General features: G+C 41.0%; 1 long non-coding RNA gene across 1 annotated transcript in view; it reads right to left on the bottom strand.

Annotated features, from left to right (window-relative positions):
* Window positions 1-11019: 11019 nt before the first annotated feature.
* LOC130840561 (uncharacterized) overlaps window positions 11020-23326 on the bottom strand; it is a 49735-nt gene continuing 37428 nt past the window's right edge. Inside the window, exon 3 of the long non-coding RNA XR_009050030.1 lies at window positions 11020-11949. This is a non-coding gene — a long non-coding RNA (uncharacterized LOC130840561). The remainder of the gene's footprint in view (window positions 11950-23326) is intronic.

Consider the following 23326-nt stretch of genomic DNA (forward strand, 5'->3'; position numbering starts at 1 on the left):
GGCTGGCTGAAGGATACTAGGGAGAGAGCACTACACATTCTGGACAAAACTTTCTCCACATGGCTACAATTCTCTCTGCACACAGGCCCTGCTTGGCCATGTAAGTGGAAGCTCTGCCTTCCTTTCAGCTTTCTCATCATCCCCCTTGTAGGTAAAGCAACTGTTTAAGGTAAGAAGCCCACGGCAGCCTTTGGTCGAGGTCTCCAGATGCAAAATCTCAGCAATACTATTGTTTAGTGAAGCTGGTTGCAAGTACATTCCTGATGAAGCTGTCCCTGCAACCACTAGAAGAGATTGACATTTGAGTAAGGGTTTACAGAAGAGAGTGCAATTGTGTGTGTGCATGTGTGTGTGTGTGTGTGTGTGAGAGAGAGAGAGAGAGATGAGGAATGGTACTAGCTCAAATCTATCCTGTACTTAGCAAATCCTTTCTTTTCAAGGCAACTATTGAACTTTTCCAGACTTAAGTTTTTTTATCTCTATAGATATCAGCTTTTCACATTCATTCTCCACTGTGAGTCAGTAAGCTGAACACAGTAATCATAGAGCATGGTGGTTAACTGACAACGCTTGGAGCCTGGGTTCAGACCCTGCCTCCTTCACTTACTGGCTGTGTAAGCTGGACCAGAGCCACTTGTTTATGCCTCAGGGCTAGCGGTAGGACTTCCAGGCTGTTTAGAGTATTTAAATGAGTGAATTCACTGAAAACACTTGAGTTAGTGCTTGGCAGCTAGGGTTAGCTGTTATAATGAATATTAATATTATTAGTTTCATACTTCTCCTCAAGAAGTTTAATCTCCAGTCCACAAATCTGACCTGGTCCAATGCAAAGTTACTGAGGACTCACTGCAAAAGTTACTGAGGTCCCACTGCAAAAGTTACTGAGGTCCCATGGCTCGGTGTTTCAGTCCCCCAGCACTACCTGCTGTCTTCTTGTTCCCTGTCTTTGTTGCTACGAACTATAAATTTGTTTCCCTGCTCATTCACTTATTTGCACAGTTTTGAATTAGCATCTTCATTGCGTATGTATGTTTTTATTGACCCTCCCTTCTCTGAGCTCAGAGCAACTTACATGTTCACTTGGTGATTTACTAAACCCCTTCTTCTAATCAGGCCTTGTTGGAAATACAGGGAAATGAGTGTGTCATGACCCTCTCTTCAGTCTTGCTGCCTAACAGGAAGAGAAGGAGTCAGGCATAACTCAGAGGATGAAGGACAAGAAAGCACTGCAGATGCTCTGCTGCAAGTCTACCCAGAGTACAGGAGTCTGCAGAGACACGGTAGCACGCAGAAGGGGCTCAAGAAATATCTGAATAATGTCGGATAAACAATTTTATCTTAGAGTCAGGCTTCAAAGATGAGATGATTCATCTTGAAAGATAGGCAACTATTTTCTAGAAGGACAGAAGTGTATTGGGGCTTGGAAGTAAGACAGGAAATGACATTTTAGACAGAAGGGGTAACATACACAAAGCTTAGAAGCAGAAATTGTAGAGTTCACTGATTGTGATGGTCTGATGGCTTCCAAAACCGGGAAGAAATAGTGAGAAATTAATTTTCATTTTAAGTTATAGAAAACTTGAAGAAGAGGTATTGGCCCAGCCTGCCCACCAGCTTCAGCAATGGGCACTGTTTTGCCTTTGGATGGTTAAGTAGCTGTAACAAAAACAAACAAAATCCCAGTAATTTTATTTTCAGATTTTTAATATTTTTAAAATTTTCTTTATATTTTATCAGAAAATCATATTTTCTCTTAAATATGTGATTTGAAAATTATATTGAAAATCTTTCACAGGAAATTTTTTCTTTTATGGTCAAGAAGCCGTCTTTACCTTAATAGTGAAAATATAAAATGAATGGGAAAATAGAGTAAATTCACAGGCAGCTTCTAAGAACTCGCCCTTTCTCTAGTGTGAACTTCGCCTGGACTAACCTTATTTCTCTCCCTGTCATGGAAATATACATAAATTAGTGGAGACAAAAATATATCAGTGCAGAAAAAGAAAAATCAATGGACCACAAAGAGAGTGATGGCAGCGATAATAATTGTAATCATGGCTTTTGGGGAGAGAGAAATATAAAATGTTCATCTCATCTAGTTTTAAAGTTAATAATATGAAATAATCATGCATTGATCATTTTTAAATAAACAAATATTTTCAATTATATTTCAATTCCATATGGTGGTCGATTGAAGAGGAAAAATTAACAGAGATAGAAGGGAAGAAAAGTAAATTCTAAGAGAAAGAAGGAGAAAGAGAAGAACAGAAAACCGAATAGTTAAAGTAACAAAAACGGAAAAGGGAACAGAAATAAAGTCAGAGGAGAGAATAAAGAAAGAAAGAAAGAAACTAAAAAGGCTCTGAAGTGAATGTTGGAATGAAGGGCATTAGGCTTTTCCAAGCCTTTGGTTCATTTGATCTGTGGTTCATTTGGAGCTGTGTTCTCCAACAGGAACCAGCTTCTCGGCTGTTAAAACAATCTCTTCTATATAGCATGCACACTTAGAATCTTATAGGAACCAGAAGTACCTTTAAGCATTTGACCAACAAGGAAAACTGGTCCAGAAGGAAGAGTGATTTTCCCAAGAGCATCTGGCTTCAGAACTGACACAAAGATCCTATTATTCCCTTTTCCCTATTTGTCCCCCAGTCTTCTTTCAGGTAAGCACTGTCCCTTACCTGCTGGTATTTTAAAATTTTGTGATTTATTTCTTATTTTTTAAGTAAAGCTTTAATTCCCAATGGAATTATTAGTTGCAGAGCTATGAAACTGTAACTAATATCTTAAAGCCTAGTGAAACGGATTACAGCTAGAACCAAGGAGTTCCTTTAACAGTCAAATACTACAGCCTTATTTTTGTTTCCTTTTGGGATTAGGACTCCCTTACTCCACCTTCTTTGAATTCATTACTCTCCCAACATGCACAATTTTTATTAGAGCAAATGCAACATTTTGGCCTAATTTGGATGATAGCTGTGGGAAGGATACAAACAAAACCCTTCTGAGGCAAGGAAAGGGATGGCGAAAACAGAGGTTTATCAGGAATCTGCTACATGCCAAATACTTTTTACTTCTATCTCATTTAATCCTTACCCTCCTCTATGAGACAGACACAATTAAAAGTAATTTCACGACAAGAAAATGGAGGCCTGGGAAAGCACTGAAGCTTGTGCCAGGCCACACAGCTGGTCCACGTGGGAGGTAGCATCTGATCTCAGTTCCAGGTGTGTCACCTCTGCCCTCTATTTTTTTTTTTCCAGCCATTCGGAACAGTAGCAAACCCATGTTTGTGCCTCCTTTTCTCTCTTCCAGGTTAGGATTGCATACCTGTGGGGGCTGCTCAATGAAAACCTCTTAAATAATCTAATGGTTTTCAGAGTTTCTCCTCTGAATAAAATGACTACAGTTTCCAGCAAAGAAAAAAATAAATTACGATAATTTTGCCGGAACATTATCTTTTGATGTCCCAGAAGACACCACGGTGGAGTGGCCTAAGACAGGACTTTGCACCAGAAATGCTGAGCTCAGGTCTGCCTCTGTTGCTACCTGGTGTTGAGCCTTTTATGAATCACTTAACTGCCTAAGCCTTCTCCCCAACTTAAATATAATGTTAATGTTGGTAAGATTTAGAATAATGTACTTAAAATAGCTGGCATATGGCAGGATTTCAACATGATGAAAGCCCCTATTATTATAGTACCAGCAGATAAGGTGGAAGTAGCTAAGGGGCCTTGCCACTTGGCGTTAGAGACTGGTCCTGCAGATTCAGGCTGAGCTATGGGAGCACTGAGGAGAAGAAGGATGAGGTTGGAGAGCCACCACACACTGTAGAAATTTGGGAATAGGGGGAAGTGTCTGTGATGGGTTGAAGACACATGTTGAAGTCTTTACCCCCAGTACTTCAGAATGTGATCCTATTTTGAGATAGGATCAGTATTGTTGTAATTAGCTAAGATGAGGTCATAGTGGATCAGGGTGGACCCCTAATCCAATATAACTGGTGTTCTTATGAAAAAGGGGAATCTGGACACAGACATACACACAAGGAGAATGTCTGGGAAAACTAGTTATTCCACCATTTGCTAAGGAACTACCAGAAGGTAAGAGAGGTCCAGAACAGATCCTACCCTGGTGACTTTGGAGGGAACGTGGCCCTGCCACCACCTTGATCTCAGACTTCTCACCTCCAGAACTGTGAGACAATAAATTCCTGTTGTTTAAGCTACTTAGTTTGTGGTAAATTGTTAGGATAGGCTTAGCAAACTAATACAGTGTCTAAAGATAATGTTTACTACATATAACGGGATGCTTAACATTTCAAGGCCCTTTGGAGTCAGCAATATGATTCTTTTGGATGTGATGCTGTGCTGAGTTGGGGCCTTAGGCAGAAGTTAGAAGGCTAAGCTTTATCAGAGTTACCTGGGAAATAGACCTGCACAAGCAGAGTGGCCATTCATTGTGTTTTTAAGGAGGGTAGAATACAGGAGAAATGTCTTTAGGAAGAAAATATGCTTGTGGTTTTGCTAAATAGAATGTAAAGGATAAATGAGAGGAATGAAAGTAAGAAAACTTCACTTCTGTAAAAAGCAGAAAGGGACCAATCACAGAGAAATGATGTTATGGAGTTCAAATTGTAAACCTACTGGGTTGAAGCCAAAGGAAAAAAAAAAAAAAAAGCCTCAGAATGAACCCAAAAGAATCCAAGTCTCTCCAATACCCCATAGATACTTTAAAAGTTACTTAGCGAGGGCCAGACACATCATTTAATCCGCCAGAAAATTTGTACAGAGCGGAAACATTATTCTTATTTTAGAGACAAGAGAGTTTCAGATTGTCTTGCCTGAACCTTTAGGGGGACAGAATAGGCTTAGTAGAGCCCTGGGATCCTGACTTAGCCCTGAGTTTGCCTATAATTCCATGGCAGCCCAGAATCTATGCAGAGTAGCAGAGCAATTGGGCCTCCTGAATATACACTTTTGCAGTCTGTCTCTCACTGCCTTTACTTGAGGGGAGCACTGATAACACAATCCTCTTGATGAGAGCAAAAGCCCCTGAGAACTAGAGGGCAAAGTCCAGTGTTGCTTAAGAGTATCAAGGACAGCCCCTTTCTCATTACTTCACCTTCCCTGAGAACAGTAGTGGTTGAAATATGCAAAGTAAAAGAACACTTATCTACTTCTGTTGTAACAGTTCATTTCGACTTTGACCTTCTTAGGCTGTCAATGTTCCAGACAAGGGTTTTGTGACACTAAGATTAAGAAAGATCTCAGCTATTTCACATCTTCCCAAGATAGTGGGAAGTTGTCTGCACATACTTATTTTTTGTTCAAAGCTTCTCTGTACTCAACTGTTATTTAATTAAACACCAGCCATATACTGGGATCTGCTGGTTCTCTGTTTGGCATATCTACAGCCTGGTAGCCTCAGCTGCAATCTAAGGTTGAAAGGCATGCAAGGCTTAGGAGACACTAGAAGAGTGAGGACTTGGTTAGGATGAAGGGGACCAAGGGAGAGAAAAACTTGTTGCTCCAAGGGTGGGGGTGGGGAGGACTTAAAATTGGCCAACAAGAGTGCAGGAGAAACGTGCCAGTGGAATTTGGAATCTGAACTCTTTTGTCAGAATTGATAAGGACATTCTTACCATGGAAATTTAGCAGTGACAAGTTGCTTTCCATTAGGAGAGGGAGAAAAACTAGTATTCTGATAGAATTTGGGGGAAAAATTTCTAAGTAACAGTCATTAGACACATACTCAGGAGGAATACCAGAAGGTCCAGATAAGGAAGTGATTAATTTCTTAAATAGCAACAAGAGGACTTCCCTGGTGGCACAGTTAAGAATCCACCTGCCAATGCAGGGGACGTGGGTTCATGACCTAGTCCAGGAAGATCCCATATGCCTCAGAGCAGCTAAGCCCATGCACCACAACTACTGAGCCTGTGCTCTAGCGCCTGCGAGCCACAACTATTGAGCCCACATGCCACAACTACTGAAGCCCGTGTGAAGGAAGACCCAATGCAGCCAATAAATAAATTTATTAAAATAAATAAATAAATAAAAAATAATTAAATAGCAACAAGAAAGTCTCCCTAAATTTAACCTAAATCTCTTCTACTCTTTTACTCCACATTCATTTTCTCTCATTTGCCCCTTCTGGGTTTTATGCCTTTAAAAAGCACTATGGGGTGATTTGTATAAGCATGTCTCATGAAAGAATCCAATCAGATTAGATCACAGTATAATAAGTTTGGTGATCACAGTCATAGCATATTGATGAATCACCATCACTTGTGAGGTAGCTACAAGTCATTTGTTACTAAAAATAAGTTATCTAAGTTTGTGAATGATTTATCTATTTTTAAATAGGGAATGAATTAAAGGTGATCTCAATCATAATCCCATTGTCACTTCTGTGTACTTCACTGTTGTTGCTGGGGGCAGCACAGATACAGGTGTGGTGACAGCACGGAAGCAATTGCATATAGCTATTGATCACTCATCTGTTTGGCAAATACTTGATGTACTTTGTACCAGCCTCGTGTCAGGCCCAGGAGATACATTAAGCACACAACAGATGCAAGTTCTGTCCTCACAAAGCTTGCCAAGTAGCAGAAAAACTCCAAAGCACTTGGCATGTACTGTCTGTCTATCCACTACAACCCTAAGAGGTACCGTCTTTTTCCCAATCTTATGCATTTTGGCAGCTAAGACCCTAAAGCCCATTCTCCAAACCAGTGGCCTCCAAGCACCTCTGAGCCTCCATTCCTTTCACTAAAGAAAACTTTAGTGTTCACCTGTGTGTGTGAATTTAAATAAGTATACATTTATGTATATTTAAATAATATGTATTTACATCAGGCTGGATTTGTAGATAGTTATACTTTATATATACATGTATGCATATACTCATACATTTCATGTACATTATGGGTCATCCTGTACAGCTCACCCTGGAGACCACCGCTCCACACCACTCCGCCACGTTGCCTCCTGATTTTGTCTATGTATAACGGCCATAATCTACCTCCAATCTCCTCCCACCTAACCCTAGGTTTTGCTCTGGATGAGTGAGGATGGGAACCTTGTCTAAGAACTTGATCTAAGGAATTTTTTTTTTTTTAAATAATGAGCAGTAATTTTCAAGTTTGGACTAGATCTTTGTACTGCTAAGGATGTCTTGGAAAAATTCCTTGATGAGTACTTTACTATGCAAAGGTAACTCTTCTACTTTGTAAATCCTACTCATTCACTTTGAATTCTCTTTCCTGGCTGGATCTTAACTGCCTCCAACAAAAGAGTGAGTGTCTTGTATGCCTGTTTCAGTCCCTACAGCACCCAGTAAAGGACTGAACACATCAGGAAATCTTCATCATGTTGGAGAAAGGAAGACTTTTTACTTCAGTTGTAGAATAGGAATTACTATCCTTTGGAAACAAAGTGCCCCAGACACAGGAGGGAGGTGGCTGGGCTGCTCTGACATCCCCAAGCTTAGAAGACTAGGAAAGTGCAGCGCATAGTGTTATAACGAATGAAGCAACAGAGATGAGGCCAGGGCTGCCCCACTCCCCCACAGCACCAGTGGAGAAGAGGATAGGAAACCACAGCAACAGAGAAGAGTCCTTCCACCTCGCTGCCCATTCTGGCCCCAGTGCCACCAAAATCACCCATATTCCTCTTTCCTTCTTTGCTTTCTCCTCTACTGAGATGCCTCTACTGAACCACCAGGAAAATGGCTGCAAGTCCCCCTGGACTTTGTCCTGCCACGTCTCTCTGTGCCATTAGACTCTGCTGCTGCCCCAGGTTCCAATTCTAACCCAATCACTAGCTTCTTGGGAGGCTTTAGGCCCCACTTGCTCATCTAGAGAAAGAAAGCATTGAAGTTAATTAACAACCATCCAAGGTCCTTCCAGCTCTGGCATTTTTGACCCCACATCTCTGCTTTTTCCTGACCTTTCCTCTCTCCTGGCCTTTTAGAATGAAGCAGCTACAGATGGGAGGATTTGTCCGGAAAACCTGCCTTTGGTTGTGGCATTGTTGTTGATCAAGGAGCCACAAAGGGAGGCTTAACGGAGGGCTAAGTCCTTTCCTTTCACAGGAGGCACATACATACCCCATTTTCTAGCATGTTTTTCATCTGACATTTCAAGTAACTACTCCCATGTTGGTGCTTCTTCAAGTCAAGGTCTGTTTTGCACTCTTTGGAAGGAGCATAAATCGTGACAAATGGTCTCAGTTTGGGCATATGGTGATGCATTGATTTCCTAGTTGCTGGGATGTATTAACAAACTTATTGTCCCCAAATGTAAAAATAATGAACTTACTGCCAAGCGTGGAACACTAACAATGTGAAACAGATTAGATTTATTGGAGCCTTGGAGACAATCCTTAATTTTTAGTAGCACATTGCCTTTTATTTCCATCGTAAGTGAATTTGAATTGCCTTCCCCCTAAAACCTTGTTTTCACATGGTCACAGTGGTTAGGAATTAATTTTTTTTTTAAGTGGGTGTATTAGAAATTGTGCTCAGCTATGACTAACAAAGACACAAAACACAGTGGCTGAAACACGATGGGGACTTTTGTTCTCTCTCCTGCAGCTTGAAGTTGGGAGGGAGATGGTTCAACCTGGTACACTGGCTCCAAGATACCCCCAAGGACCCAGGTACTTTTATCTCTGCCCTACCAGCTTTACTTTATGATTTCTGTCTCTGAGGTTGTCTTTTCATTACAAGATGGCCACTGCAGCGCCAAACCATCCATCTGAGTTTCAGGCAGGGAGAGAGAGGAATAAGAGGGCAAAAGCAAATGGGCTGATACCAGTCAAGTCAGCTGAGAGGCCACTCAACAAATTCAGCTTATATTTCTTTGGCTAGAACTTATCTAAATGTCTACCCCCACCTGCAAAGAAGCCTGGAAGATGAAGATTTTTGCAGGGTACATTGACATTCCCCCCCCCACCCCCGCCCCTCGCCCTCCACCAAATTCAGGGTTTCATTAGAAAAGAAAAGGGAAAGAATGAATTTGGTGTAGGCAACAGCCCTAGTGAGGTTGTTTTTCCTTCTGAAACTAACACCTCTTTGTTAAGGTAAACTTGAAAACTCTGGAATTGGAAAAGAAAGAGAGAATGGTGATTTTAACTACCCTAAGTGATCTGAAGCAGCATTTAGTGTAATTGCATGCTTGGTTTTTTATTAGTATTTGTGTTTTTCTGATTGTATTTTTCTGGTTATAAAAGGAATGCCTATCCATTAGGGATACTTGGAGCAAAGTATAGAGAAGAAAATGACCCACAACCAGAGATAATCACTATACTATTTTGCTGCATTTTCTGCCACTTTTATGTATATTTTTCATATTAGTAATCATAGTGTATGTATAAGTTGGTACCTTTTTTTTAACTTTCTAAATAAAATAAGTGAATTTAATATGACCCTACCTAGGGTCTCCCTGCACCCTTATAACAAAGCATTCCATATCGTGGTTGCAAAGCTGTTTGGAAGGTGCTTGAAGTAGGAGAGGATGAATAGCACAGACTGGTTTTCTCCTTCTTTGCTTCTGGGAGGCCATACGGCAGATTTGGCTCCCTTCTCACTCTTACTCTAAGACTATATCATATGCTCTCCTTTCTGTATTTTTCCATCTTAAAAAATGTCAAGTGTACATGCCAAGAGTTAAAATGATTCTTCAGGGGACATGAGCTGTCATGCCCATTCTTATTGCATGGCTCACACAGGTGGGCTTTGCTCTGGCTTGTAAATTCATAGGATCTCATAGCTAGACAAGGCCTTCATGGCTTCAGGCCCAACACCTAATGCAACAATGGACAGATGCAGAAAGAAAAAGTGCCCTGTTCAAGGTCACAGGGCATGGTCAGTACCAGAACCCAGGCCTCCCAAGTACCTTTCTAGGGATTTTCCAATCCACTTGAGATGCTTTGGATGGTGCAACTAACTGGTAAACTTCAAAGGTGTTATGAGTCCTGCAGAAGAACACAACCAAATGCAGCCAGTTGCTAAAGGCAGTAACTAAATCTTAGAGATTGGTAACTTGCTTAGGGTGGCATTTCTCAGATGGGTGATTCCATTTAATATACCTGGATTTTCAGAGAAAAGATACACTCTACAGAAAACACATTTTTCCAGCCAGTGTTCATTTGCTATGAGCTCAGACCTTGCTGAGTGACAAAGGCTATAGAATTCATAGCCTGGTCGGGGAGATGGGAGAGACCTGAGCCAATACAGCACATTCACACAAGACAATGTCATGCAACTGCAAAAGGGAATGAGGTAAATCTGCAGGAACTGCCATGGGAAAATGGCCATCATCTATCATTAGAAGAAAAATGCTGATCACAGGGGAGTCTGATAGTATATATAGTATGATCTCTCCTGTATTTAAAAAAAAAAAAGGACATTCACGCGCTTACATGTTTTCTACACATAGAGCATATCTCGACAAATACACACAAACTTTTAACAGTGGTTATTCAACAGAGCGGGATTTTAAGATGGGGAAATAATTTTTAACTGCCTTTTTTCCCTCACACACTTCCGTTTTTAAAATGCAGTCATATGTAATCCGTTTTGCCATCACACATTGTGGATGATCAGAGTAACTACCACAGAGGGGTCGTGACATTGACGGGAACTGCTGTGAATAGGATGCTTAGAACTTTGCCAGGCACATACTGAGAGCCCAGGAAACATTAGCTGTGATGATGATGTGAGCGAGTAAGGGGACAGATGAGTGCTCACACGTTCTTGCTGGGCACATAATTCATGCAAGTTATTTATAAGACATCTTGACCAGATATATACGCCAAAAGCCTCTAAAATTTGAAAGCATTTTGACCCAGCATTTCCACTTTCAGAAACGTCTTCTACGGAAAATTTTGAGTAAGCGTATAAGAAATACGTACAAAGATGAATAAGGAGGAAAATGTTGGCAACAAGCTAAGTGTTCAACAACAGGAATGGTTTAATAAATTACGGTGCATCTTTACAACGGAATAGCAGGCATTCGCTGTAGCAGTGAATTCATTGACAAGGTAATATGTTAATGATATAATATTAAGTGAAAAAGAGCAAATTTCCAAATAGCATATACAATATGATGACATGATGGTACAAAAAATATAATATACATATGTATGTCTAAAAGCACATGCACTTTAATATTAATAGCATTTCACCCTGGGCTACTGTGAAAATTTTCTTCTTGTCCTTAGATGTAGTTTTCAATTTTTCTACAGTGAGCTTGTATTACAAGCACTGAAAAGAAAGGCAAAGGGGGAGCATTTCATAACGTAGCCTCCACGCCCACAGACTTGCTTGGGGACACCTCCGCCTGGGAGCCAGAGGAGATGCGAGTGCTTCCAGCCTCCAAGGATCAAATGGGCAGGTTTTTTTCAGTCTCTACTGCAGACTCAACAGACATGGGACTAGTGTCCTGGCCTGACTCAGGAAACAGACTTTTGAATGTCGAGTGAATGCCAAAAGAAGGAAATAGGTGAGCAAAACGGGGGCCATGTCATTGCAATCAGCAAACTCAAGAATGAAAACCATTCTTCTAGTTGTGTCTGGTACAGTCCCAGTTTATGTCTTTTGCCCCAGCATAATTATACATAACACCTCTTTGGTTCTTGGTCACCCTACCCACTTGGAGTTTGCTCATTTGTTTCATTATTTCCTTTTTTGTGCTCTTCTAGCTGGTGTATTTCCTGTACATTGAAGTTAAAGTCTTGTTCAGGTTCGACTCCTTTATTGGCAAGAATTCTTCATAGATGGTTCTGTTTGCTGTATATTGCCTCATATCAGGAGGTACGCAATGTCCCTCTTTTAGTGATAAGTAGATTAATGAGTGGATTCAGGTGGTGTCCACGTAGGCAAGCCATCGTAAAGTTCTCCGTCATCCTTCATCTCATGGTTTCATTCATTGCTGGTCATTGCCTGAATGATTACATTAGAAGTTAGAAAATAGTTCTAGCTCTATCATTCCTTCCACACTTATTGGCCAGAAGTCTTTTGTAAAGGAAGATGTCCCTCATCAGTTAGGGCTGGGTTACTCTCTAGTACAGTTTGTATAGGAAGGACAGAATAAACGCGGAACTCTTTCCTTGTAATGGTCAATTTTCAGAGTAAGGAGTTGAAACCCTTCCAATGGTACCCAGAGTTTTTTGGGTTGGTTTGGTTTTGTTTTGTTTTTTGAAGTTTTTTGTTTGCTTGGTTTCTGGTGGGAAGATGTCTATTTCATTTTTAAAATTTTGGTATCATTATGAATTCATTGAGTTCTTCTATGTTAAATCTAAATACATTTATAAAACAAATTATCCTCATAAATTAGGAACTGTCTATATTAGTCAGGGTTGTCCAGAGAAACAGAACCAGTGAATGTGTGTGTCTGTGTGTATATATATATATAGAGAGTGTGTGTGTGTATATATATATAGGGGGGAGAGAGAGAGAGGTTTACTCTAGGAGTTTGCTCACACAATTGTGGGTTTGGCAGGGCCCATAATTAAAATTAAAACCTGCAGCGCAGGCAAGCTGACTGAAGAACCAGAGATGAGCCAATATTACAATTCGAGTTGGGGGAACCTCTGTCTTCTTCTCTTAAAGTCTTCAACTGATTGGATGAATCCCATCCACATTATGGAGGGTATTATGCTTTATTCAAAGCCAACTGATTTCAATGTTTATCTCATCTAAAAATACATACCTTCACAGCAATATCTAGACTGATGTTTGACCAAATATATGGGTACCATGGCCTTGCCAAGTTGACATATAAAATTAACCATCATATTATCTCTATTAAAAAAAAAAAAAACTGGCAATACAAGTTAGGAAATGCAAAATGAAAGGTAGAATCAATGCTTACTGTGGGTGTTCACAGATGCAGAAGAACACATGGGCTGAACCAAACGAGAAAGGTTTGAATTAGTCATTTCTGTGTGTTCTACTGGCTTAGGTGCTAGACTGAGAGTTGGCAAAAATGGCGTTAGTTCTGGCACTTCTCATGTAACTTCTCTTGTGTAGTTTATATTAGTTCACTGAGATTCAGAATTTTCACCTAAAATCAAGGATAATACCATCATCTGTCCTTCCTGCCATTGTACTTTGTCATGACAGCCAAAAGAAGTTACATATATTAAAGCATTTTGAAGACTGCATGTAATGCAAATATAAAGGGTTATTAGACTACTTTTGTTAACAGCCAGCGAATCACACAGTGTCGAGCAAATGTGCTTTAAAGCTGCAGCCATTGTGCAAGCCCATATTATGATGATATTCAGTGACTTTCTCTTCATTTGAGAGAGGCCACCACTCTTAGTCCCACATTTTAAGAAGAGGGAAAGTTGTTATTTCCCTAAAGGAAAAAGAATCAGTGTACTAATTTTCCATGTTAATGCCTTTGTCTATAAATTCATGTTTCCCCTAGAGTCTCTATTTCTGTATGTCACCCATGTAGCACTGACAAATGCAAATGATAGATATCTAACTGGCTTGATTCATTCATTTATTTACTCAATAAGCATTTATCAAACATCTAGTATATGTGAGACACTATGCCCGGTGCTGTTGGAGACACAGAAGTAAATCAAATCCAGATTCTCTCCTCAAGCAATTTACAGGTTCTTAAGAGGAAGAAGATATAATTTAAAAAAATACATATAATACCATATAGAAATTGAAATGTACAGTGAGAGGGATTAATAACATCCCACGGAAATTCAGAAAAGGAGAGATCAGTTTCGACTGAAAGGTCCAGACATCTTCTTGGAGGAGGTAGCACTGAGCTAGACTGAAGAATAGGAATGGATTTGGGCCAGTGGGGGATGGGGGGGCGGGGCCAGGAGCAGGGTGGACAGATGGTATGGGGAGGGGATGCTGTAGATGTGCTGGAGAATACAAGGTTCTCGAGGAGAAGAAGTAGGAAGAATGTTTGCACACGTGCTATTTGTGGCATCTTAAAAAATCTCTCCTTTACCTCTAACTTCCTTCTCTATAATTTTAGAGAGGATCTTAAGATTCATCTAATGATGGCAAAAAGACTTCCTCTGTCTAGCCCACCAACTTCTATTAATGGGTAGCAGAACGTCACATCTGGTCGGCCAGCTCAATGGGGAAGGTTATTGTCAAATAACTACTTAATAAATTATAATTTTATTATGATTATGATGCTTTCCAATTCTAAAACTATATGATTCCAGTGATTCTCAGAAACCAAATCTTCTCTGAAGGTTTTTAACATTTTAGATACAAATCTTTCTTAGCTAGAGTACCCATGTCCATGCTTCCCAAACCTAAAATACAGAACTTAATTTAGCCTCCTGATGACTCAGAGTCAGCCTCACAAACAGAAGGATCAGACTGTGCTGTATCACAGCATTGCCAGGATCCACGGAGGGACAAAGGATTATTTGTCCCGATACTCAGTGGCTCCAGATTGCTCTGTTATCCTTTTTCTTTTTCTTTCTTTCTTTCTTTCTTTCTTTCTTTCTTTCTTTCTTTCTTTCTTTCTTTCTTTCTTTCTTTCTTTCTTTCTTTCTTTCTTTCTTCCTTTCTTTCTTTCTTCCTTTCTTTCTTTCTTCCTTTCTTTCTTTTTTTCTGCCTTGTTGCTGAGCATTCAAAGCTCAGATTTTGATGGTCTGAGCATCCCCACCTATCTCATTCCATTTTTGTTCTGTTTGCTGCTTCTATTCCATATGAGGCTTGGAAGTCAGATCACCAAGTTCTGTTAGAATTACATGTAAAGTAAGAGTAAATAAGCTCTGAATAAGGGTCTAAGAGGATTACCTACATGTCAAGTATCTTGAGACTTAGTGCCATCTGGTCTGGCTGTTTAATTAAAGGGGTGTGTGTGTGTGAGAGAGAGACAGAGACAGAGACAGAGACAGAGACAGAGAGAGAAAGTGTGTGTTTGCATGTGTGTGCAAATGTAAATGTGCTTTTCCCTTACAGTTTTTTACTGTGATTGTGCGACAGGCTAAGTTCAAGATAAGCAAAATGTGACAGCCTATAATTTGCCTAAAGATATTGAGAAGCATTGAAAAATCTAAGTAAGAAGAAATTTTATAACATTGCATATAAGAGATAATCGCGGTTGCCTCTGCTGTTACACAGACCCAGTGATGATTATAAGGTAGAGTAAGAGCAATCATTATCTCTGAGAAACAGCAGTTACATGGTTAGTCCAAATTCCCATGGAAATTGAAAGAAAATGATGATTAGACTTGAGGTCTCTGGATTCCAAACCAGAGTTCCTTCAACCACTGTGAAATGCTACCCACACGATAATTATTAGAAATCAAAGGAAATCCTACACCTCTGCACTTCTACACCACATTGGTTGGGGGTGGGGGGGTGGATTTAACCAGGGTAAGTGACTTTGGAGTAAGTACAATGCATCTCAAAAATCTATCAATGAGCATGCTAAACAAACACCTGGAAAACTTATTTAAAATACGGATGTTCAGGTCCCATTATTGAGTCTATTTTAGCAGATCTGGGATTGGGACCAGAAGTTTGGGAGAGATTTTCACCCTTAAGTAATGAGGGATCCAATTCCATCACTACTACAACATCATTATCACATCAAATTTTGATTTTATGAGAAACCCAAATTGCCTTTGTGTTCCCAACCATATAGTATTCAGGCCTGGGCTTTAAATAGTCACAAGGTCATTGTTTTTTTCACAGCACATCTTTCTTCCTCCCCCTGACTTTCCTGCTCAGCTCACTGTGTACTTCTCAGTCCCTTCACCCATGCCTGTGCCAAAATAACAGAATATCTAGGCATGCATGAGATGCCACCCAATTTCTTTCTGTTCTACCTCTGCTTGTGGGGCTCAGCTGAATGTAGCGGGGTTACTACAGGACATTCTCACTAGCTGGGCCCTGCCTCACAGGAAGGTTGAGAACTTTTCAGCAATGATCATGTTTCTGAAAGAAGGGTCAAATGGCTGAAGGTAATGTTAATAGTAAAAATGGTGACAGTGATTTAGCTGAGAACTCAAGGTATGCATTGGGGTTGGAGGCTCACCTGCCGATGCTACACCAGCAGCAGCAGGGGGGCTTACTGAGAGTACACACTGGAACAAGTGATTTTGTGCACATCACCTCACTTAAAACTCATGACAGTCCTAAGATGGGAATACTATTATCCCTATTTTATATGTAATGAAACTAAGGCTGAGAAGTAATTTGTCCAAGTTTGCACAGTTAGAAAGAGGCAAAGCTGGGTTCAAAATCAGCATAGCAGGTGTAGGTCTTACTGTCAGCCACTGGGCTACATTGGCAAACAACCAGATTTGTGCCAGAATGTGATCTGAATACACATTCAGATGTTGCAAGGATCTGAAAGCCTGCCTGTGGTCCTAAGCCATGCTATGGAGAAGGTCAGTTCCATTCGTATACTTTGGGGGCATTGTAGGGATACTGAACCCTGTGGGAAAACTGGCTAGAAGCTTTGTTTATGCATTAAAAGACCAAAATGTCCTCCATTCCCTGAAGTCAGTGCAGGATCTGCAGCTGACTCAATGCCTGGGAGAAACGTGGAGTCCCGCTGTCCCATTGGGAACACAGAGAGCCCTCTTCGTCGGGAGATAGAGCACTATAGATTTCAGAAGAAATCACAGGGAAGGAGGATGCCCATGGGTCTGCAGGACCTGGAGAACTGGCCTATGGGCTCCCTGCTACTATAGAGAGGTTCCATTCTCCTTTCTCAGACTCAAGAACAGATATCAACATGATGGAGATGGGTTGCAAGTAGCATCCTCACCAGTGAACATTTAGCCCAGTGGTTTCTGAACTCCCAAGGTGGCTGTTTCCACAAAAATGTCTTAAGAGACACTGCAAAGGAATAGGGTAAATGCATCAGGCCTGGGTCTTTCCAACCAACCCCATTTCAACCAGAATAGCTCTGCTGAATTATGCATTATATATTGAGCTCCTTTGTCAGCTTCTATACGAAGGTACCCTTGATGGCAAAATTGTACCCTTCTCTGAGGAAAGGGCCACATCTTCAATTAAGCTTCAAGTCTCAAGGAATAGAAAGGAACGACCATTCAGGTCCATGCACTGTGGGGAGAGGAACCCCAGCCAACTCTACCACTGTCCACCTTTAGTCAACTCATACCCAAGCACCAACTGAATACAATATTCAGAGATGCTCTGAGCTCTACCGGAGAAATGCAAAGGAAAGGGTCTATAGGAAAGACACTGTTGACTGCCTACTCGATGATCATCTCCCACCCATACCCCACCTCTTCTTTGCTGTACTGACCTAAGGCAAATAGATGGCCAGATACCTCTCTAGCAAAGATGGATTTACTCAGGGTCAGCAGAGAACTGCAATTCAGGGTCTGTAAACTTGTGCAAGTCCCCGCAGGGCAAGGGAAGGAAAATGCTTTGTAAAAGAAGAAAGGGAGGGTAGAAGGCTATAGTAAACAGAGTCCAGGGATTTTCATTGACTGAGTCCTTGCCAGGAAAGGAGTCTCTCTTCTTCCTGTTGAGCTCTGCTGTGGTCACAGTGCATGAGAGTATCCTTTCCTGGTCTCACAACTCTATTTAATTGAGGTTTCAGTTTATCAACTTTTTTGTAGCTGGCAAAGCCCATCTCTCATTGTTGAGACTAAAAATATCAGATATTCACTTTCCCAGCCTCTCTTGTATTGAGGATGTGGGAATGTGACCCACCCCTTCAGGGGCTTCTGTGAAGGGCTCTCCTCTCTCTAAAAAAAAGTGATATGTCCATGAACATGCCCTTCTCCTTCATCCCTTGCCAGATGCCTGGCAAATAGTATCTCCTTTCATCTTCAGAATAACCCTATGATGTGGTAGTAACATAGTCCTGATTTTAGAGATAAGGAAACCAAGGCCTAGGAGATGAATAACTTGACCAAGATCACATCTAATAGATGGCAAGGCCAAGATTTAAGCCCAGATGCGTATGGCTCCTGTTATAGATGGAATTGCATCCCCCCAAAAGCTATGTTGTGGTCCTAATAGCCACTACCTCAGATTCTAACCTTATGTGGAAACAGGGTCTCTATAGAGGCAATCGAGTTAAAGTGAGGTCACTTGAGTGGACCCTAATCCAACATGACTGATGTCCTTATAAAGAGGGGTAATTTGGACACAGAGATGGACACACACAGAGGGAAGATGATGTGGAAAACACAGAGAGAAAAGACAGCTATGTGGCTGGAATGATGCATATACAAGCCAGAAAGTGGCAAGAATTGATGGCAAACACCAGAAGCTAAAAGAGGTAAGGAAGGATTCTCCTCTAGACCATCAGAGAGAGCATGGCCCTGCTGACACCTCCACTTCAGACTTCTAGCCTCCCGAACTATGAAACAATAAATGTCCGTCATTTTAAGCCATCCAGGTTTTGGTACTTCGTTACTAAGAAACTAATAGAACTAATAGAACTCCCAAACCCTTAAACACCTTCTTATAGTGCTTGCTGAAAAGATGCAAATATAGATATATTTGGCTAGGAACATTACTAGAATAGTGGAGACAATCCTAGAAAATAGTGGTGTCTTTTTTTTATATAAATCAATTAATTAATTAATTTATTAGCTGTGTTGGGTCGTCGTTGCTGCACACGGGCTTTCTTTAGTTGTGGAGAGTGAGGGCTACTACTTCTCTTGTTGCGGAGCACAGTCTCTTGGCACGTGGGCTTCAGTAGTTGCGGGACATGGGCTCAATAGTTGTGGCTCACAGGCTCTAGAGTGCAAGCTCAATAGTTCTGGCACACAGCCTTAGTTGCTCCCAGCATGTGGGATCTTCCTGCAGCAGGGACTGAACCCGTGTCCCCTGCATTGGCAGGCAGATTCTCAACCACTGTGCCACCTAGGAAGTCCCTAGTGGTGTCTTCTTGAAGGCACAAAGGTAGAGACAAGCAAATTGTGTGTTGGCTCAGCTGGAGAGTCAAGTTACAGTGGAGACCATCACCAACTCAATCTGCATTTATCAAACTATAAGTATGGTCATAGGTGCTTCACACACAAGGCTTCCAACACCTTTCAAGGTTGTTATCTCTACACCCAAACAGGTGATGGAACTGACTGGCCCCAATCCCACAGCTGATAAAGAAAAGCAAGCCTTTAAACATAGAGCTTCTGACAACCCCCACTCTTCTTTCTGCCTGCCTAAACATCTTCAGGATCATTGCCTCAGGATGTGGGCAGATAGGAGAAGGAACACTGTGAAAGTACAGCATTTGCCTTATGTGTTGCAATTCTACATGTCCTTGGCTTCTGAGGATTCAAGAGTAGGTTTTGGTTTTAGACATTTTTTTAAGACTTAAATCGGTCAGTGTGATCAGTTGCAGTTCCTCTCTATGCTGTCTCGGGACACTGAATTGTATCTTCCCTGTGGCCTCATTTCCCCCTCTGTTATTCTGCATTCTACTACAGTAGAGCTAATAATTGCAACTAATTAACTTAAGAATTGCCTTGAGATAAAACAAAAGTGCTTACATTACGGAATTCAGTAGGTTGGACATAGGCAGAAGAACTCGTCCCTTAAGAGGCAATCTCTGAACTTTGGCTTCCAGCCCTTGGCGCCTCTGATGTCATGAAGGCTGTGAACTTGAGACTATTGATTTTCACTTGAGCAGACCTGTGGGTGCCTCCTCTACTACCTGGGAGAATGACCGTGAAAGCCCTCACTTTCTTTCCACATACTGGAGATGCAAAGCTGTGTTGAAGATGCATCATAGATCTATCACCACACATTGTCCAACTTAGAGTAGCTCAGAATGAAGAAAGTGGAAGGTGACAAGTCAAGCTGCAGGTTCCAAGATGGTGAACTCCAAGAGGAAAGAGATATAGTGTCTGCAATTGCCTTTAATCTCCCTTCCAGAATGAGACATTCTTGTAACTCCCTTTGCATTACATTTATCATGGAACCCTACCTGATACAACTTCAGACTCCTATACCTCACATCAAAAGCTCTCCACACACTGATTCTAACTTCTTTCCAACCAAACTCCAACTACCCTTCTACATGAAACCTCCATTTGACCCCAATGACTCCAAAATATGTTTGGCACTTTTTTCTCTTCCTGTCTCCTTGCTCACAGCACCTCCCCACCAAAATTCCATCATGGCTTCAATAGGTACAAGGGGACCCATCCTCCAGCGCAAGAGGTCTAAATTGCCTGTGCAGGTACTGGTTTTATCAGAACCACCTGAGGTGCTTATTAGGGCTTCCTGAACTCTGCTCCCAGATGATTCTGAGGCAGAGCCAAGTTTGGGAACCTAAGAGCCCAAACTCACTCACCCAATACAGGACTCCCCTCTACCATCCTAAGACATGGCTCTGGTTTGGTCTTGAATTGCATTTTTTAACAATGCTATTTGTCAAAAATTTAGGCCATGTGTTGAGACAATATCATCTTCTTCTCTGCAAATCCTACTATTTGACCTAATTCTGTCATGTGAATCACCCAAAGTAAATCCAATAACTCTTCCTAATAGCAGTTGTTCAAATATCTAAAGATAGATCTCACCTCCCTTTCACTTCCCTCATCCCCTCCCATAAAGTCTTCAATTTTCTCGCTAAACAACTCTAATTCCTTCAAATATAGATCATAGTTTATCATCATCCTCATTTTCCTTGCCATAGCTCCATGAGACAGGTACAGTTAATTATTTCCATTGCATAGATGAGGAAACTGCGGCTTTAAAAGCTTAAGTAACTTCCCCAAGATCACACAGTAAGTGTCAGAGTTTGGACCTGAGCAAGTATGTCTGACTACAAAGTGGGTGGCCTTAACTGCTATGCTGCCACCATCTTGTTCATCATTCTTTGGACAGTCTCCAATTTTAATGTGTCTCATTAAATCTGATTTCCAGAATGGGACACAATGTCTGTGAATGTGTCTGCTTAGCGCAGAATACAGAGTTCTCTTACTGCCCAAGATGAATTCTGTTAACACAGGCCAACATGAATTCGGTATTTCCTGGCACCTCCATCACATGATTCACTGATATCAACTAAAATTCACACGGACTATTGTAAAATCAGGTATTATTTCTGTTGTATTAATTGCCTATCATGGAATGCCTCCCCTTGCCTGCTGCATCTAAGGCGGGTTCAGGGTGGGTCCTCATTCCATTTCTTGGTGCCCCCGCCCCCTGCGCTGGAGGGCTGGTCCTTCCTTGGTCCCCAAATAAAGAGCAAACTTTACTGAAAAAAAAAATTGTCTATCACGGGCAAATCAAAGAACTATGGACTAGAAATGCAGGAGTGAATACTGTTAGATATAAAGCACACCCTGCTCTCAAAGGGGCAAAGAAAAGAAAGAGGGGGTGGGAGTGGAAGAGATGATAGAACTGGTTCCCAACCATATCACTGGTGTTATAAAACTGTCAGGCACAGAAATTGTAGAGAGACTCAATCCTTCTCCAACTTTGTGACTAATATTACTTTGTGACTCTGTAACATTTGGAGGCTAAGCAGAAGAGCATACCAGATGCTTAAAGCTAGCACCCAATATGTCTTATCTTGTACCTATAAATTTGATTTCTTTTAAACTTGAATTAAGGATTTTCCTTCTATTTGTACTTAATTGTACCTTTGTATTTATCTTGTGAGTTTTGGTCCATCTTTCTAAACTTTAAAAGTGTTCTGTTTTGTTGTTTAGCCTGATACTGCAAGAATCAAATTCTACAGTGTCAACACTCCCAGATCTGAACTTCCCACAAATGGAATGAGCATGCCTTATATGTCACTGATAAAAATGTTAAATAGGAATTGACCCTGGACAGGCAGCATTGCGACAGAGATACAAGCTCAGGCTTGGGAGTGGGCTGGGTCTGCCTTGTTCATCCCTGTCTGCCAAGAACACAGCACAGGGCTCCACACAGAGTGGATGCTGTCAAGCCTTGTATAAATCAATCAATTAAGGTCCTTCTCCAGTTTCAAACCATAGAATATTAGAATATCTTAGCTGGAAAGAACCTTAAAAATCATTTAACTCAGTGTCCCATCTTCATATAGTCATAAAGTGAAACCCAAAGAGGAACAATTATTTACTTCAAATCACCTACTTAGGGGGAAGAAAAACAGCTCAATGACCCAGCCTTCTTATTTTCAAATGCAGAACACCTCCCACGCCACACCAAGCAGCAGACTTACCAATCAATGCTCTCCTATTATGTGTATTCACCCCATAATTGTACTACTATCAAGCCTGGGGGATCCTTGAAAGCCCCAATTAAGGCAGAAGAAAGACCTTTTCCTTTTGACTCCGAGACCAGATGCTCCTGGGTGAATAAAAATAAATCCCCAGCTCTTTAGGTACTAAATTTGTCATAATAAGGGAAACTTTTAACAGAGAGTTCCAAAAAGTAGCTCTGGGGTTCTAGAGGAGAAAAAAAAAAGTCTTCCATCATTCCTTAGACACAGCAAGAGGCCTCCAAAAGAGCTCTCCGGAGTATTAGACCACATCAGAGGCCCATGACCCCATAGGCCCAAGCGTTTTTTCTACCTCTGGGCCTGACCTACTCTGAATTCTGCTGTCCAAATCACAATGAATACTATAGATTGTTGAGTCCTTACTGAGCTCCCCATGCTGGGGTTTTACATTCTTTATTTCAAATCTTCATAACAACCCTACATGCTAGCTTTCATTCGTTCATTTCTCAAATAAGGAAATAAAGATCCAGAGAGGTTAAATAACTTTTCCAAGGTAACAAGTAGAGAAGCCAGTATTGAAACCCACATCTATCCATCTAAATCCAAGATTTAGTTCAAGGCTATATGCTTTCCACAACACCAGCCTACTTGCCCCCAAATCTATCCTCGGTTATTTTACGTTTGACCTCAACTGACCCCCAAACAAGTTACCCAGAGAAATAAGAATTTGGCTATCACCAAAGGCTATCTACAGCTTTTCCCATCTGCTCCTCCAGACCGATCTCCCAGTGGATTCCTAACGTAGCCTACATTTGCAGCTTTCTTCTGCAAGAACTCTCTGCCCTAAATTGTTCTAACTATTAACCATATTGCATAATCAAAAACAATATGACTTCAAGGATACCCTAAACTCATTCAATACTACCACCGCAGGGAGATGTCTAGGGGTTTTTTTCTTCATTAAAGAAATGGATCATAAAAATGAACAAGTTGTATTTTTCTGGATACTCACGGAAATTATTTGTTTAAACCACCCCATCTGTGGTATTTTAACACAGCAGCCCTAGCTGACTAATGTAGTCATGTAACTTCCACCATAATTAAGATCTAGAATATGTCCATCATTCCAAAAATTTCTCTCTTTGTAGTCAATCCTTTTTCCCCACC

Source organism: Hippopotamus amphibius, chromosome 17 (genome assembly GCF_030028045.1).
Source record: "Hippopotamus amphibius kiboko isolate mHipAmp2 chromosome 17, mHipAmp2.hap2, whole genome shotgun sequence".
In the NCBI taxonomy this organism is placed as follows: Eukaryota; Metazoa; Chordata; class Mammalia; order Artiodactyla; family Hippopotamidae; genus Hippopotamus; species Hippopotamus amphibius.